Source organism: Chiroxiphia lanceolata, chromosome 2 (assembly GCF_009829145.1).
Source record: "Chiroxiphia lanceolata isolate bChiLan1 chromosome 2, bChiLan1.pri, whole genome shotgun sequence".
In the NCBI taxonomy this organism is placed as follows: Eukaryota; Metazoa; Chordata; class Aves; order Passeriformes; family Pipridae; genus Chiroxiphia; species Chiroxiphia lanceolata.
This window is the reverse complement of record NC_045638.1, coordinates 63,012,721-63,028,698: the sequence shown is the minus strand read 5'-3', so window position 1 is coordinate 63,028,698 and position 15,978 is coordinate 63,012,721. Positions and strand designations below refer to the sequence as shown.

At 36.2% G+C, this 15,978-nt stretch overlaps 1 long non-coding RNA gene across 1 annotated transcript in view; it reads left to right on the top strand.

The window, feature by feature from the left end:
• LOC116782325 overlaps positions 1–9,179 on the top strand; it is a 32,535-nt gene extending 23,356 nt beyond the window's left edge. Inside the window, exons 2-3 of the long non-coding RNA XR_004355200.1 lie at positions 4,147–4,249; positions 7,142–9,179. This is a non-coding gene — a long non-coding RNA (uncharacterized LOC116782325). The remainder of the gene's footprint in view (positions 1–4,146; positions 4,250–7,141) is intronic.
• The last annotated feature ends 6,799 nt before the right edge of the window (positions 9,180–15,978 follow it).

The following is a 15,978-nucleotide window of genomic DNA, read 5'->3' as shown; positions in this document are numbered from 1 at the left end:
GGCAAGTGGACAAGCAATAAAACTCTGTTTATTCCCACCTCAACAGATGTTAACACTAGTTGAAGTCAGGCAGATACTTACCGTAAGTGATTTTTCAGACTGAGTATTATGTTTCATGCAAATGATAGAGCATTAGAGCATTGTTACAAAGCCTGGAAATAATTTTCACTGCTAAAGTTGTGAATAGATGACCAGAGAATCATAGAATAGTTTGGGTTGGAAAAGACCTTAATCTGGTTCCAACTCCCCTGCTATGGGCAGGGACACCTTTCACTAGACCAGTTGCTCAAAGCCACATCCAACCCGGTGTGTTACTCCTATTCAATTTGTAAAATACATTTGTCCTTTTATATCTTTTTCTGTTTGCATTTCTTTCTCTTTCTTCTCAGAATTAAAACTTCACAAAATAGTCTAGAGGAGGCCAGGTTAAGTGAGCATTAGAAGTACTATAAAGAAATATTTTCAATCTGAGCAAGTAAATATTTTCCAGCTATATATCTATGTATATATATCTGCTAACACTACATCGTCAAATATGGGATCGAATAGAAAAAATTAAAGAAACATTTTGTTTGGGTTCAAATGTTGTGATCTTAAAGACATTCAAGATTTTATTTTATTTTTTTCTAAAATTGTCTAATACATTATTTCATAAGCATTAACATAAAACTGTTATTGGAAACTACTAATTATTCTGATAACCACATGGGGCCTTAATTAAAAATTGTAATCCATTTCAAAATGTACATGCATATAATGAAAACACAATTCAAATATGTTGACAATTGCTTAAGCTTAAGGAAATAGATACATTTTCAAAAAAAAATGCTCAGAAAGCATGCTATTTCTTGATGTCGCAGTTGTTCTCTGCTATCCAGCAGTGAAAACAATAATTATTATCAGTTCTTCATGTTCTTAGGATTGGCATTGGTATTTGTTTGCATGAGGAATGCAACCATGCAAAAGCACAGTAGCACTTTAGAGAAACAGAGGCTGCCAAAGTCTCTGGCGAGGCTTGCCAAAAAACCACTCACAGTAGGGTGTCTTTACTAGCTCTCTAAAACTGTATATAGGTCCCGCTCTTAAGGATAATCACCTGCTGCTGAATAGAACTATTCATTGAGGCTGAGGGGGTGTCTGAAAGTCTCAAACCTTTCAAAATTGTAGAATTGCCAATACTCTTGTTTTCTCAGGAGTCTCCTGAGGTTAACTTAGTCTTAGTGCCATGTTAAGTACCACCCAGCCTTGTAACTGGAGTCAGCTTACAGCCAGACAGCTAAAATTTGGGATAGGTTGCCATATGCATCTTTACATCTATCTATGGAGCCATGTCCTCAGTCTTTCAGTGTATCTTAAAAAAAAGAAAAACAGTTCTTCACAGAAAATTCTATTCTGCTCATACTATCATCCTTTTTTTTTAATTTTATTTTACATGAGACAAAGTTAATTGAGCCCAGAATGAAAATAGTATGATGAACTCAGATATATGTCACTCAACTGAGAGTAAGTAGCTAGTTCCCTTGACTAAATTCTTGTACAGATGTGAAAGAATTCAGGCTAAAAGAGCGAGATGCTGATTTTGAGAGCCTACTCACCTTGAGGGAATAGACATAAAAGGGAATGATTTTGAAAAGTGGTGATAAATTGCCCTCCTTGTCTTTTGAGCTGTAGACTGGCAGGTAAACCAAGGTCTAGTAAGCAGATTTTGAAATCTTGAAGCAATTGATGCCTTCTCCATACCGCGGTGGCCTAAATCACCAAGCTCTTTGACTACTTGAGACACAATTAGCAATTTGGTGAGGACAGCTGCTGATAAATGTTTGCTTTTGCTGTTGAAACTAAGGCATTGTAACCAGAAAAGTCAAGTGACCGTAGAAAGGGTTATCTGACCGTCCTTCAGGTAGGACAGAAATTATATTATTTCTCTATGTCAGAATAGATATGTACTTTCTATGCTATTTGGTTATGAGGACAATAGTCTTGGGAGTAAAGATCTGAAAAAATATCATATTTACCTCTTTCCTGCTAAATGCCAAAAAAAACTGGGAGAGAGCCTCTCATAAACTTTCTATCTATTCTAATATCATGCCTCTTTCATCATGGAGGTCCCACCTCTGCAGGTGGCTGGAACATGCCCTTTGTGGCTGCTGTAATATTTATGGCCAATGCTGGCTCAGAGCTGGTAACAGGCCACCAGCTTTTGTGGAGAACAGTTCTGAGCATTAAGCAGATGTGAAAAAAAGGCATAGCAATATTTTCAGACTTTTCTGGAGAAGTAGATAACTCACTGACTGAGTATCCTATGATTAAGCCTGGAATTCATCTGGGCAATGGGCATATATCTTCAGTAGCCAGGGCTGAAGAAGTGTGGCCACTTTTAGCAATAGCAAACTTTAAGCCACACAGGAAGGCATTTTATAGATTTAGGTATTGTAAGGATTAACTAGTGCTGAAAAGAGATGACCTAGATAATGATCTGGGCTGTAGTCAAGTTTGGGCTTCTAAATCCTAATTTAGACTAACCTTAAGTGATCCCTAAATTCTCTTAGTTTCATTTTAGATCTAAATCTTACATTGAATCTGGTCCATAAGGTCTTTCTTGGATCTGGTTTGTGATGTTAGGCACTTAAAAGACTTTTTCCCTAAAGTTTTGAATTATTTTTTTTTTTCAAATAAAATGTTTCCGCATGGAAAACATCAGTGATGATTTATATATTTTTGTAGTAATCCCCTAATTCATTAGGAGCCGTATCTCCATTCAGAGGATTATTATGTAAATATATGTGCATAAATGTAGGAAAGTTAACTTTTAAAAGGGATAGACACTTGGATTTTAGAAGCATTTTCATTTGTAGTGTTGTTTCCAGCTATGATAAATAAAGGTCTGAATTGCAGCAGAAAATGTAGAAACTGAGAACGTGATCCTGCACTGAATTCCAAGTGAGCAGGAGGTTTGCCAACACATAGTTCAGTGCAGAATCAGGGCCCTAAAATCTGAACTTACAAGGGCTAACTTTTTTTTTTCTGCAGTGTTCAAATGGACTGCTTAAAAACCCTATAAATGCTTCATCTAGACAGCAGGGCACCATTTCAGGAACTGATTGCCCATTATAGTACTGACAATAAAATAGGAAAATACCTCAAGGGAGAAGGAACAGGGCCTTATGACTTTCCCATTGAACTTGATGTGAAACTTATAATTTCCCAGCCCCACTTTACAGAATGTGTCAGTTTTCAGTGGCCATTGCTTTATGCTCCTAAGTCTTGTTCAAGGAAATCTGAAATGAGGGGACTTAATACAGTGGAAAACCAGAGAAATCATGGCAGAAATCTGAGTTCACATATACAAAAGAATATATATTTTTTTCTTTATGTTGTCTTCACTTTCCCTCGGAATGAATCAGCTAGAAGCAATACTCCTTTTATATATATTTTCTGTGCTAGATTGTTAAAATGTACTTGTCATACATAGAAGTGAGCATGCCTGTTCGAGAGATCTTTTAAGATTATTTTTTTCACAGATATTTTTAAAGACTCTCTGAAACAATATTCAGGAAGAACAAAACAGACTCAATACAAACTCGTACATTCTCCTTTCCTGCATCACAGCCAAGAAACTAATATACATCCCACTCCTCCCTACACTGAATCTCCTTCGTGGAACTTCCGACAGTCTTTGGTAGCAGAGAGCACCTGTCTGGATAATGCAAAGGGATAAGGGAGTATGTTAAACAAGGGCAGAGGGAATTGGGGAGGGATGCAGGAGACACAGAGCTAATTGAAGCAAAGCATTTTATTAATCTAGAGTGCTGTCTCCAGGCATGCCTAAAATCTAAATAATGATACTGAACTTCAAAGCCCTATTCTCCATTCCTCGTGCACTCACTACTCCTGCTTAAGTCAATGGAACTTCTAAGTGTATAAAAATGCAGAATCATACTGTGAATAAGCTGTTAAAAATCAATTAGCAGTAAAATCTTATGCTGCTTACAAGAAAAAAAGAAGACAAAACCCCAACCTCTATTTGGTCAATTCTTTCCTGCCTATTAGTAGCATGAGTAACTTGAACATCAAGGTATGTGATTTTGACCCTCTGGAGAACCATCTAAAAGCTTAGATCTCCTTTGAGACTTTATTGTTTTCCAGATGATTTATTCCGCTGATCTATTCTGCTGCCATTGGACACTGTGAATACAGAGCACATCAAGAATTGCGTGAAACCTGACTACAAAGTTATGCAGCTTCTCAGGTGGGCTCAGGGATTTAGCTTGTGTGTTTTAAAACTCTTCTGTTGTTTCAACATCTTTGCATATTGAATTATGTTAATTTCACTAAGTAAACATTAATTACTTGATGGCTTCATAGTGCTTTGAAGCTGTAAGGTATTCTGAAAATGATCATTATTAATTATAATATGTACTATTGTTATTTTGTCTTTATTTTTTAAAAGGCAAAGGACCACTTATCCTCTTCCTTAAAAGAGTTCACTTACAGAGGCACAGGACCCAGTTCCCCATGTGCTTCTTCAAAGTGTGTGCAAGGATGCCATCTACCTAGACAGGGAACACGGTGGGAAATACTATTGCACCAAAACCCCAGTTATTATTACAGAACCCGAAATCCAGGGCATTTCTCATTCAGAAATGTTCAGCTCTCTCTGAACAGTGGAGAAAAAGTTGTTGTCTACTTTCACATGTAATTTTATGTATTAGGCAGGATATAATCACTGAATATACTATGGGCCACCATACTGAGCATGATGTCATATGGTCTGGAATATCCCTTTGGTCAGTTTGGGTCACCTGTCCCAGCTGTGTCTCCTCCCAACCTCCCATGCTAACTTCCTTGCTAGCATGGCAGTATGAAAATCAGAAAAGGCCTTGGCTTTGGGTAAGCCCTGCTCAGCAATAACAAAACCATCTCTATATTATCAACCCTGTGTTCAGCACAAATCCAAAACATAGCCCCATACTACCCACTGTGAAGAAAATTAACTCTACCCCAGCCAAAACCAGCAGTGTCTTTCTCATTTGCATTTAAATATTAAAATTCATATGAAAATTTGGGGATTTATTTCAATTTTAAAATTTCTGTGGCAGTTTGTTTTATAAACCTTTTTTGTTATTAAAGAAGCTTAGTTAACCTGTGGAGGTTGGCTTAATGCATTATTAATAACTAGGTGGTTGATACTTTTTAATAAGAATAGTATTTCATGGAGAAATGAGAGTTCATCCAAATCAACAGAATTTGTGAGAAAATGTCTATTTTAATTAAATTTATTAGATTTTGTGATCACAACGTACAGCAGGATACATTAAGATTTATTTGCTTTGTTTTATAACTAAACCAAATTAAATCAAATTTGTTTTCTATATGAATTAATGTATTCGGTATCCATGGTGGGGGGCTGGCAGCAGGGGCTGCAGCAGGGGGCTCTGCGAGGAGTGTCCAGGGCTGCCCTATGCCGGGCACAGACAGCTCCAGCTGGGTCCATCCCACTCACAGCAGGGCAGGGCCGGGCCCTACAGCCAGGAGGGTGGGTGGTGCCTTGGGGAAGACAAGTTTTAGAAAGGGTGAAACAGTGTTGCACAGCAGCTGTGTGAGAGAGGAGCGAAAATACGTGGGAGAAACACTCTTGCAGACACCAAGGTCAGTGAAGGAGGGGGAAGAGGTGTTCCAGGCACCAAAGCAGAGGTTCCCCTGCAGCCCCTAATGAAGACCACAGGGAGGCAGACTGTTTCCCTTCGGCCCATGGAGGTCCACAGTGAAGCAGATACCCACACTACAGTCAATGGAGGACCCCACACCAGGTGTATGTGCCCTGGAGGAAGCTGCTACTTGGTGGAGAGCCACAGGGGAGCAGGGAAAAGGAGGAGGAGGAGGGAGTGACAGACAGGAGCTGTTACGGAGTGACCCCACCCTTCCATAGTATTTCCTTCTCATGCTTGTGCCCTGCTCAGCATGAGAAGGAAATTGAGTAGTCAGAAACAAAGCAGGAAAGTTTACCCTGGGAAAAAAGGTGAGTGGAGGGAAGGAGGATTGGGTTTTGTTTTGTTTCTGAATATCATATTTTTAATTGGCAATAAATTAAATTAGTTTTCCTCAAGTAAGGTCTGTATTGGCTATGATGGCAATTGGTGGATGATCTTGTCTTCATCTCAACCCACGAAATTTTTCATGTTACTATCTCACCCATCCTGCTGAGGAGAGGAAGTGGGAAAGTGGGTGTGTGGGCACCTGGCAGCCAGCCAAGGTGAACTCACCCCAATAAAGCTCAATATTTTGGTTTAAAAAAAAATATTGCAGATTTGACTGATCTGTTTCTATCATTCTATGCAAATCTTTTCTTTAAGTGTTGTCATAGAAGATAAAAGCTAAATCATCCTCTTTTTTTTTTTTTTTTCCCCTGAGTGTCTCTTCTTCAGTATTCTCTAAACAGCTTGGTTTTCAATTACCCATGTGCCTGCACTTGGGGAGCTTCTCTGTTTTCAGACCTCTGTTGAATCCTTCAAGTGATAGGGCAGAGAATCACATCTCCAATCTTCTAATATCAGTGGGTTTTCTGTATGCCACTTCAAAGGCTGAGAATTAAAAAAAAAAAAAAATACTCTCCACTTTATTCTCTGTCTTCCTTGATAAAAGAGCAGCTGTTATTTCACCAACCTGACTCTCCTGAGTGTAAAACATACTGGAAAGATATTGGAAAGTACTTCTTTAAGGAATGCTCCTCTGCAAACTTTTTCTCAAGGGATACAAGAGAAGTAAAGAAGCTGTTAATGCTAATCTTCTGAAATATTTCTGTAAGCAAAACATCTGAGAATAGTACAGCAATATTTGTAAGCCAAAAAGGCAATGTGTAATGGAGTGACTAGAACAGCCTCCCACAATTGAATATGTTATTTTACTAGCACAGTTGACATTTGTATGGTTTATGTCTTTTGGGTACAACCTGACCAAAAATTTTTAAGTGGTAATTAATATAAGTTGCACATGTAAACAATCCCATTAAGGTAAGTCCATTTCAGTGTATGAACATATACTTAGGTCTGTGCTGCAGCTGAACCTTATTTAATAAAAAAAGACACCTTTTCTTTATCTAAAGGTCATTTCGGCACCACTAATGAACACTTATTGTTATCAGGTGGTAAAAAAATGGGAAGGAGAAAGCAAGGAAATGATCATTACAGTTTAAACTACAAAGAAGATAGAAGGAATGTCAGCAGGGTTGGGATGAAGCTAGTGCCATATATGGAACCAACCAGTGTATCCAAAACATTTTTGCAACACCGATGAATACCCTGGCTATGTGGAGATTACAGTACAGAGAGAAGTTCCCATGAGGGTAAACTGGAGAAGACTGTATGCTGGGAAAGAATCTCCATCAGAGAAAAGTTGCTTGGGGTAGGTGAAATGCATAAGCAGAAAGTGGTGTACTGTAGTTAAAGTCAGCAGTGGAATATTTTTGAAATGGTGTTTAAAGTTTTTCTCATGCAGCAGTAGGTCACCTAAATTGAAAGAAAGGCTTCTGAGGTCTGGTACTGGGGATAAAGTGGTGAGAGAATTTCACCAAGCCGGAAAATTCTTGTGACATCTTTCAGGGCCATTAAGAATTTGAGAATTTGAAATGTACTCAATGTTGTTGTTTGGCTGAAAAATTCACTGCAGGAAAAAAAAAGTCAGCCTATAACACTGTTCCATTCCACTGAAATGTCTCTGGTTTTGCTAATGTTTGCTTAATGTGTAGATGTGTTGTAGAGTAACCATTACTTCAATTATAAGACATAATAGAATGTCACTAATAGAGTTCTTAATGACATTTTTATGTTAGCATTTAGAATACTAGAATAAGGAAGAATACTTTTACAGTTACTTTCTGGACATCAGACTAAATTACAATAAGAAAATAACTAATTAAAGCTTGGTCTGTTGATTTTGTGCATTTTTCTATTAGTTTTCCTCATTGAGTTCTGGCCCAGATCTTCTCTTTCACAGATTACCAGACTGAAACAAGCATCTGCTTGGGGAGGGTGAGAAGAAGAAGCCAGATAGCAAAAAGGGGGAAAAAATTTAAATGCACCCAGTGATATAAGGCCCTGAATTGCTTAGTCCATATTCACAATTCTTTAAATCTATGAAAACTTGTTTTACAGGTTCTTTGAGTAGTTGGAGGTGTGTTTCTCTGGCTGTCCAGCGCTGAGCACATTGACACTGAGCTCAGGGCTGAACTTGCTTGTGATTGTGATTTTGATTCAGAAGTAAGAAGGTTTTCATGCAAAATCCTTTTAAATATTCAGTCAAGAGGAGAGAAAATGATAGTATACTCTAGTAACAGTCTGGGTAAATTGACACATTATATAGATATTCTCCAATTAGTGCTGAATATTAGATGCAGACATTGTCTGGAATTGTCTGGGACTTCTCACCCCACAGCAGAACATCCTAGACACTTGACTACAAAAACATCTGGTTCAAAATACTTTTAACTCTACATTATTTGGAAAAATAAAGAATACATCTTTTCAGAAATTGTATTAGAAATCCTATTAGAGAATTTTGTTCTATTTTCCTCTATTCCGTCTTTTGAAGGCGTAAAATATTTAATCTAATATTTAGCTTTTGTGACACATCTTTTTTGAATTACTTACTGTTGGATCCCAGAATATAATATCTGCAGAGAGAGATTTGAGTGATCTTTGCAGAAAGCTGTGGGCTACAGAAGCTGGGAAAAACCCTCTTCATTGACCTCATCCCTGTGGATTTTTCCTACCTTCTTCAGCAGGATGTGAAGAGACTCTTTGCATGATGGTATCACATGCCCTGCCCAAGCCAGAGAGTCCACATCCTGATCTCATCAAACTTATGCAGAAGACCTTTTGTACTTTATCTCTCCCTTTGTGTTCCCTGAATCCTTGCATTCTGTAAACTCGAATACCTTTTTTCCTTTGTAATTCCCTCAAGATAAAATGGGTTTTCCCCTATGACCTGTGTGTAAGACCCCAAATTCGTTAATCTGGGTTTTCCCCTGATGTTATCCCCTGAAACCCCCATTTGTAATAATTGTAATAGTTACAACCCCTTGTTGAATATTGTCTCAGTTTAAAGAGACTGGAGTGTTTTGCTAAGGAGGATGAGTTATGAGGTAGACCAAACTCTTCTCTCTCAGCAATTGTAAATCCGAAATTAAGAGGCTCAAATCAAGGAAGTATGGAAAAAGAAGAAATAGCAACCCTTTATTAAAAGATATATGTATACATTGGCAAAACCGGTAACGGAACACAAAAACAACTAAGCGATAATCCTGTACCCAAAAGTCCCCTTGAAAAAGGAAACGGTCTGATACTTCTCTGTCCTCTAGCGCGATTCTAATCACGGTTGGATTAGAATCCAGGAGCGCTGTTGGATCACTGGAGGAGCAGAGCCTGCAGTGCTCAGTGTTGGTCAGCAGGGGGCGCCATTGGGCTCTGGCGACCACCGCGTGGGGGGCCCGGATCACAGGAGGAGCCAAAATGGAGATCTCCCCCCCAAGGAGGAGAAGGGGAGAACGGGAAAGAAGGGTAGTTTCTTTACCACAAAACTCACGTTGTCTGTGGCTGGCTGCAGTCGGGACTCCCCCCTTTCCTTGACGAGCGCAAACTCTCTGGTGAATTCTGAACAGATTCGGGCTGGAGACCGGGCAGCGCACAGGCAAACCGAGGCCGGAGAGGAGCCAGATGACCAGGTCGAGAGCAAAACGGCCTCAAAGCTTTTCCAACACACACACACCCCTTGCCCCCCTTAAGGCAAAAAGTGAAGTGTCCCCCGTTTGTAAGGAGAGGAGGAGAAAAACTCTTTCCCCCTCCCTGCAGTTTTTCAGAAGGGCTATTAGCTGGGAATGCAGGTCTACCAGCTAGTTCTTTTGTATAGTTAATTACCCCTTCCCCCTCCTTGTTCAACATCCTTCTCTTACAGTGGGACGGGGGAAAGGAAAATTTCTGCTTGGATTTTTAGAACAAGTAAACCTGTGACAAATATGTAGACCCTAAACCCTTTGAATATGAACTTGTAAGTCCAATAAACCATTCCAGTTTCTTGCCTCGCTGGGATTGTCTTGGCTTTATTGACTTCCACACTTACCAGTTGCACAAAATTGAGATGAAGAGTGATACAAAGAGCATTTATATGCTCATTATCCGAACTCGGGCACTAAGATGGAGGAGCTGTGCATTTTTCTATAGCATGTTGAGACAATGTATAACCAAAGGAGAATTTCAAACCCTAGAGTTTCTGTGTCATTTCAATAGTTCACTCAGTCAGCTGTTTGAGCAAACAGTTTGCCTAGATTTGTTAGATTTCTTTGCTTTGGAATCTATATACTGTTTTATGGCAAAGAAGTAGTTCTTTTTAGAAAGATAGAATAGTAATAGCTTGATTTTTTTGCAAACTAACAGCAAACTCTTGAATTTAAACTATTGGCATTTCTACAACTGGATGTTTGAAGTTCTACAAATAGGCATTGTGGACTGACAAATACTATTACTAAACAGAAACTACACACATACCATAAAATGCTCTTTAAAGAATAGCATTTCAGTTATTTTCTTTTGTGATACAAAATATAAAAAATTGGCATTAATTTATTAATATTTCAGTCTGCTTAAATATCTTTCCCATTTATTATTAGAGCTGCTATGAAAAAGAATTCTAGATGATAAAAAGATTTGTTCTGTTTTTATAAGTAGTTCTCAATTTAGAACAACTTTTATTCTAATCAGTGTTGAACAAGTCTACAAAAATGCAATATGATGCCTTCTTTGTTTTGTCACATTGTAAATATTTGACTTTTTTTTTGTACCTTTTGTTATTTTATTTTCCTTTACAAGCCCAAAAATTTATTGTAGATCACCTGTAGCTGAAAAATATGGGCAGATGCTTTTCCTTTCCTTTGTCCATGCACATCAACTCACTGCATAGGAACGTTTGCCTTAGAAAATCAACTGGGGATACTTTCTGATTCCATGGATGATTCCATATGACCGTCACATATTGCTGTTAAGTGTTGAACTACTTAATCTACTTAGTTTTATCAATAATTAGGAATATTTTTTATATAGTGAAGTCTTTCCCACATCCATCATAGTATTGTTTGAATTAATGCATTTATCTTCTGTTTTCAGCTCTTCATATTTACTGATTTATTTTCTTCTTTACTCTTTCCTTCCCCTACTCTTCCCACTCATCAGAAAACACTACATGTTCAGTAATAGCAGTGTTTATGTCAGCATTTAAGTGTTACTATTAATTGTGTTGACATAATTGCTGTTGGAAGATAATCGTCGTTAAACTTTTCATTCCAAACTCGCTAAACTTTACATTGAGGAGTGTAATTTTCCATAAATAATTGTTGTTAAATGACCATATTGGGATCTATGACATGCATGTATCTCATTCTGTGTACTGTCTAACGCAATGAAGCTTTTATTGCAAGCGTAGAAACAAGTAACTTCTGAAAAGCTCGGCATTATTGGCAAGTCATAATAATCTAGATGTAGATATAGATATATAGATATAATCTATATTTAGATATGATCTACATGTTATTTTGTAAATTTTGCCATAAAGCATAGGTTCAAACTGACATTGAAAATGACTGTATACTGAGACATCTACTGTTGTGATTTTGCATTTCTTAGTAATAAGGTGTTGCATGACATAGATTTTCTCTGTAGCCAAAGTTCATATATGACAATTTGACTTCTATTGCCACATAAATATGGAATATGTGCTTTCAATTATAATCCCTGTAAATAATCCACCATCTGAGTTTATTGTAGTGGAAAACTAGTTATCTTAACCATACAGGGGAAAGAAAACAGTTAACAGGGATGAGTCTTTTAATTTACCTTTACAGCTATGTTAAGCAGACACCTGCAACTGAGCTATTTGTGTAGGGCTCTTTTGTTATTAGTGGAGAGAAACAGGCTCTCAGTCTGTGATTCACAGAATCCTAAAGTAGATGTCTGTAGTTGGTCTCATAAATTCCATCCTCTACTACCTATTGATCTCCATTGGATAGAAAAAAATCGAAAATTTCTAGTAAATATGCAGTGGTCTTACAGACTTCCAAAGTTAGGTGAGATGTCTTCTGAATACTTACTTAAGTGCTGTGGTATATTATGTCACTTTATTTTTTTAGTGCTAATGATTTTCAGCTATTACAATACTTTTATTCTGTGCAAAATGTATCTCATACTCTGTACAAGGCTACATAACTGAACTATTTGATCTTACGCTAAAATGGTTATTTTTATAGCTCAGTCATATCAGTTCATAAAATATATTAATTTAAACAATTTATAGTTTGCATTATTTTGTGTAACCAAATGAACTAGAAAAATGAATTAATTTTTTTAACATCAAAATATTTTAACAATTCAGTGAATACTAATAAAAAATATTAATTTCTTATGAAAATACTCAAAAGCTGGATGAAAAGCAAATATAATTTGGAGAAACTTTTCATTGGTACAAAATTACTAGAAAAATTATCTTTTGGATATAATTTATTTTCAATAGAAATTGTAACATTATGAAATCTTTTTATTTCCTAGAAAAAGGAAGAATTTAACTTTGAAAGCATTGAAACAAAATGAAAAACGGTAATTTTTCTGGGATATAAGTTTTCTGGGATATCACAGTATATTTGCTTTTACAATAACCTGTCATCACTTTCTTTTTAAGACTTTTTCTTTAAAATCACATTTTCTTTTTTTTTCGTTTTACAGCTCTCTTTTTTCCTTTTTGCCAACTTATCTAAATTTCTCTGAATCACAGGATCAGAGTGAACAAAAGAATTACCTGTTCTGTTTCAGCTAGGACACTATCTTCAGTGAGCATTATAAATGTGATAGTAAAGCTTGTAAGGAGAAATTGTTTCTGTTTCCTTTATAAATAACAAGTAAGCTCACCAGTGGAATTAAAATCTTTAAGAGGAAAGTACAGATTTTAGCCAACGTCATTCAATTACAATAGACTTTTCAATACCTTCCTATTATATTTGTACCAATATCTTAAGCCATAAATCTTGGCAGCTGTTGTTATTTAAAGGCAAATCCTTCAATAGGAAATTAGTATAAAATCATGTTAAAGAAGGAAGTGGTAAGAACTGTACAAAATTGACAGAATTCTAACTAAAAACTTTTTTCTCTAAAAATGTTTTCCTTTAACAGACTTTCAGATTTTCAAGTGGAAAAAAAATAGGCCTTGGATGTTTGTTTGACATGAGTGGAATTTACTGTGGGTAATTAATTATAAAAACCTCTCTATTGTCAAGAAAGATTCTAATATTCATATTTGTTTTTTGCAAAGAAAAATAAAGATATGAATTTTAAGCACATATTTCAGTGTTCCTTTCTAGTTATTAACCAAGAACAGTCAGAAAATATCTGGTAAATGCATACTTAAAGTAGAATAATTAAGACATTAAATACACATATTAATGATGGAGTGATTTTTAACTTTCCTTGAGTCAGCACTTTTTGTTGTTACTAATCTACTTGGTCTTCCAGTCCTAATAAAAACAAGCTAGATGAAACAAGTAGCAAAGGCCTTGATATGAAACAATAACTTCAATCGCAGTTATACCCATATCAATATTTTCTATTATTTTTGCTATAAATGCATGTTTTCTTGTTACAATTTCAAAATGACTGATCAGAGAAGAATTTGCAAAAATTGTCAGGCCATATCTACTCTCAATTAATTTAAGAATAAGCAAGGCATTAATTTTATTGTAACCCAGTGCTGGCACCAAAAGAAATATGAAATGAGAATGTATGATTATATGTATTGAACAATATTGGCATGTACTCTAAAATTATGACAAATTTTGTTGATTTATTTAATTAAAAGTGAATTTTTATTTTGATCTTGCCCTTTCCATTACTTTTTAGCCAAACTATTGCTATCTTCACATTTACCCAGCCTTTAGTTTTCAAAATGTCGAAACAAAGATGTCTTATTTGAGCACAGAAATAACACTGGTTTTAATTCAATATTGTTGCACACTAAAAATACTTCTATTCATAAAAGTGTTTTTAAAATACTTTTGTTATTGAAGGATTTGTTAGTTGTTGTCTTGTACAAATTTCCTGATTGGTGCATAAATAAAACTAGTTTTCTAATGGAGATCTGAAAGTCAAACTGATATTTAATTTTTTTTTTTTTTTGGACCAATGGCAGTTCCCACTAAAAAAAGATATTTCCTTTGTTATTTTTGCACTGTCTTCCTTCCAGTATATCTATGTATGTTAGCAGCCTAAGTGAATTAAATGGTTCATGTACACATACATCACAGTTTGACCTTGAAATTGAATGTTAGATCGCAACATCACTGATGACCTACAGATAGAAAAAAGGCATGGCATGTTGGGGAGGAAAGAGGAAAGGTGAGGCAAAGTCTAGTGAAATGAAGAGGTAAGAGAATATTCTTCATAGTTGTGTGAACTTTGCAGAAACAAACAGAACTTTGCTTTTTCCTTGAAATTGTGGTTATTCTTAACTGTCATCTTATAATTTAACTTATTTTCTTTTGTTTTCTTTTTACCTATACTTTCAAACTTGCTTATTTTCTGACACTGTTCAAGTATGAAGCAATGGCACTATATTTAAATAAGCTGTAATTCCACTTAAGACAGAAAATAACCTCCAGATGAATTCAGTTTTACAAAATTTTCATGGATGACAATTGAACGGAAGCACAGAAAAAACCCAAAATTTCTCCCCTATTAATGAACACCCCTCTACAAACACCTCATTTATATTTCTTACTTCTACCCTGGAGAGGGCCTTTACTTTTCAGAACCTGGCCCTTACACTATAATTTGCACATCATGTTTTACTGACAGTGCAAATATTATCACCCTCTAAGGTTACTTGCATTTGCATGCCCAAGTTGTATTGTAAAGTGACATGTAGCAGCATTTAGTTTTTTGGCTGCCATTTCTTCATCTTGCATAATACATTTTTCTTACGTTAGAAGATGAGGCCCAGGAAAATTTTAAAGTTGTGGAGCGCACCTGTGGGATGACTGTGATAGTCATCTGTGAAATAAATGCAGACTTATGGTGAGCAGGTTCAGCTGCAACCCCTTAAAATGACATTTTATAATATGGCAGGCTTAAATGGTAGACTGTTGAACAACCACAGAAAAACATTACATCATGTAAAACTGTGATACAAGAGGAAAAATGACAACAGTGTGCAAAGCTGCAGCTGATCCTGTTGCCATATGGTATGTAACTCACTGTAATAACACGTACATTGCCTCAGTAAGTGCCCTTAAATATCAGGGAGTGAATAAGGCATTACACAGATTGCAAAAGGAATTTATAATCATATACGTTAAGATCTTTTTCTTTCAGGAATTATTCTACTCTTACATTAACAGAATGCTCTTTAAAAATGTATATATCAGAATATTCCCACAACTAAATAATTTAAAATCTGGTTGCTCAAATGATTAAAAGCAAGGCTTCCTTAGTCAATATAAAACAAAAAAGCCCCAAACCATGAACAAATAGTTGTTATAATTTGTCTCCCTTTTCTCTTCCAGAATATTGTGATTTTCACAAAAATGTAATTTTCATATGTTTATATACTTTTTTGAGAGTATTCTGTTCCTGATGAGAAACTAGATAGCTTGAGTTGTTTGAAAGATGATAATTTGGTCTTTATTGCAGATGTAGGGTAAACTGTTTGACTGTTCATTAATTCACACAAGGCAATATTTAGAGAACCCTCAATGCAAGTTTCAAGGAGCAGTTTTAGAATAAATAGAGGAAGTACTTTGTCATATCACGCCTGTAATTAAATTGTGGAACTCATTGCCACAAGATGTTTCTGGAGCCAACAGTGTAATTAGATTCTTAAAAGGACTGAGGTCAGCCCCATTTTCTCTGCTGAACACAGAAGTCTGGAGCCTTCATCTCAGGTAGTCCCTCA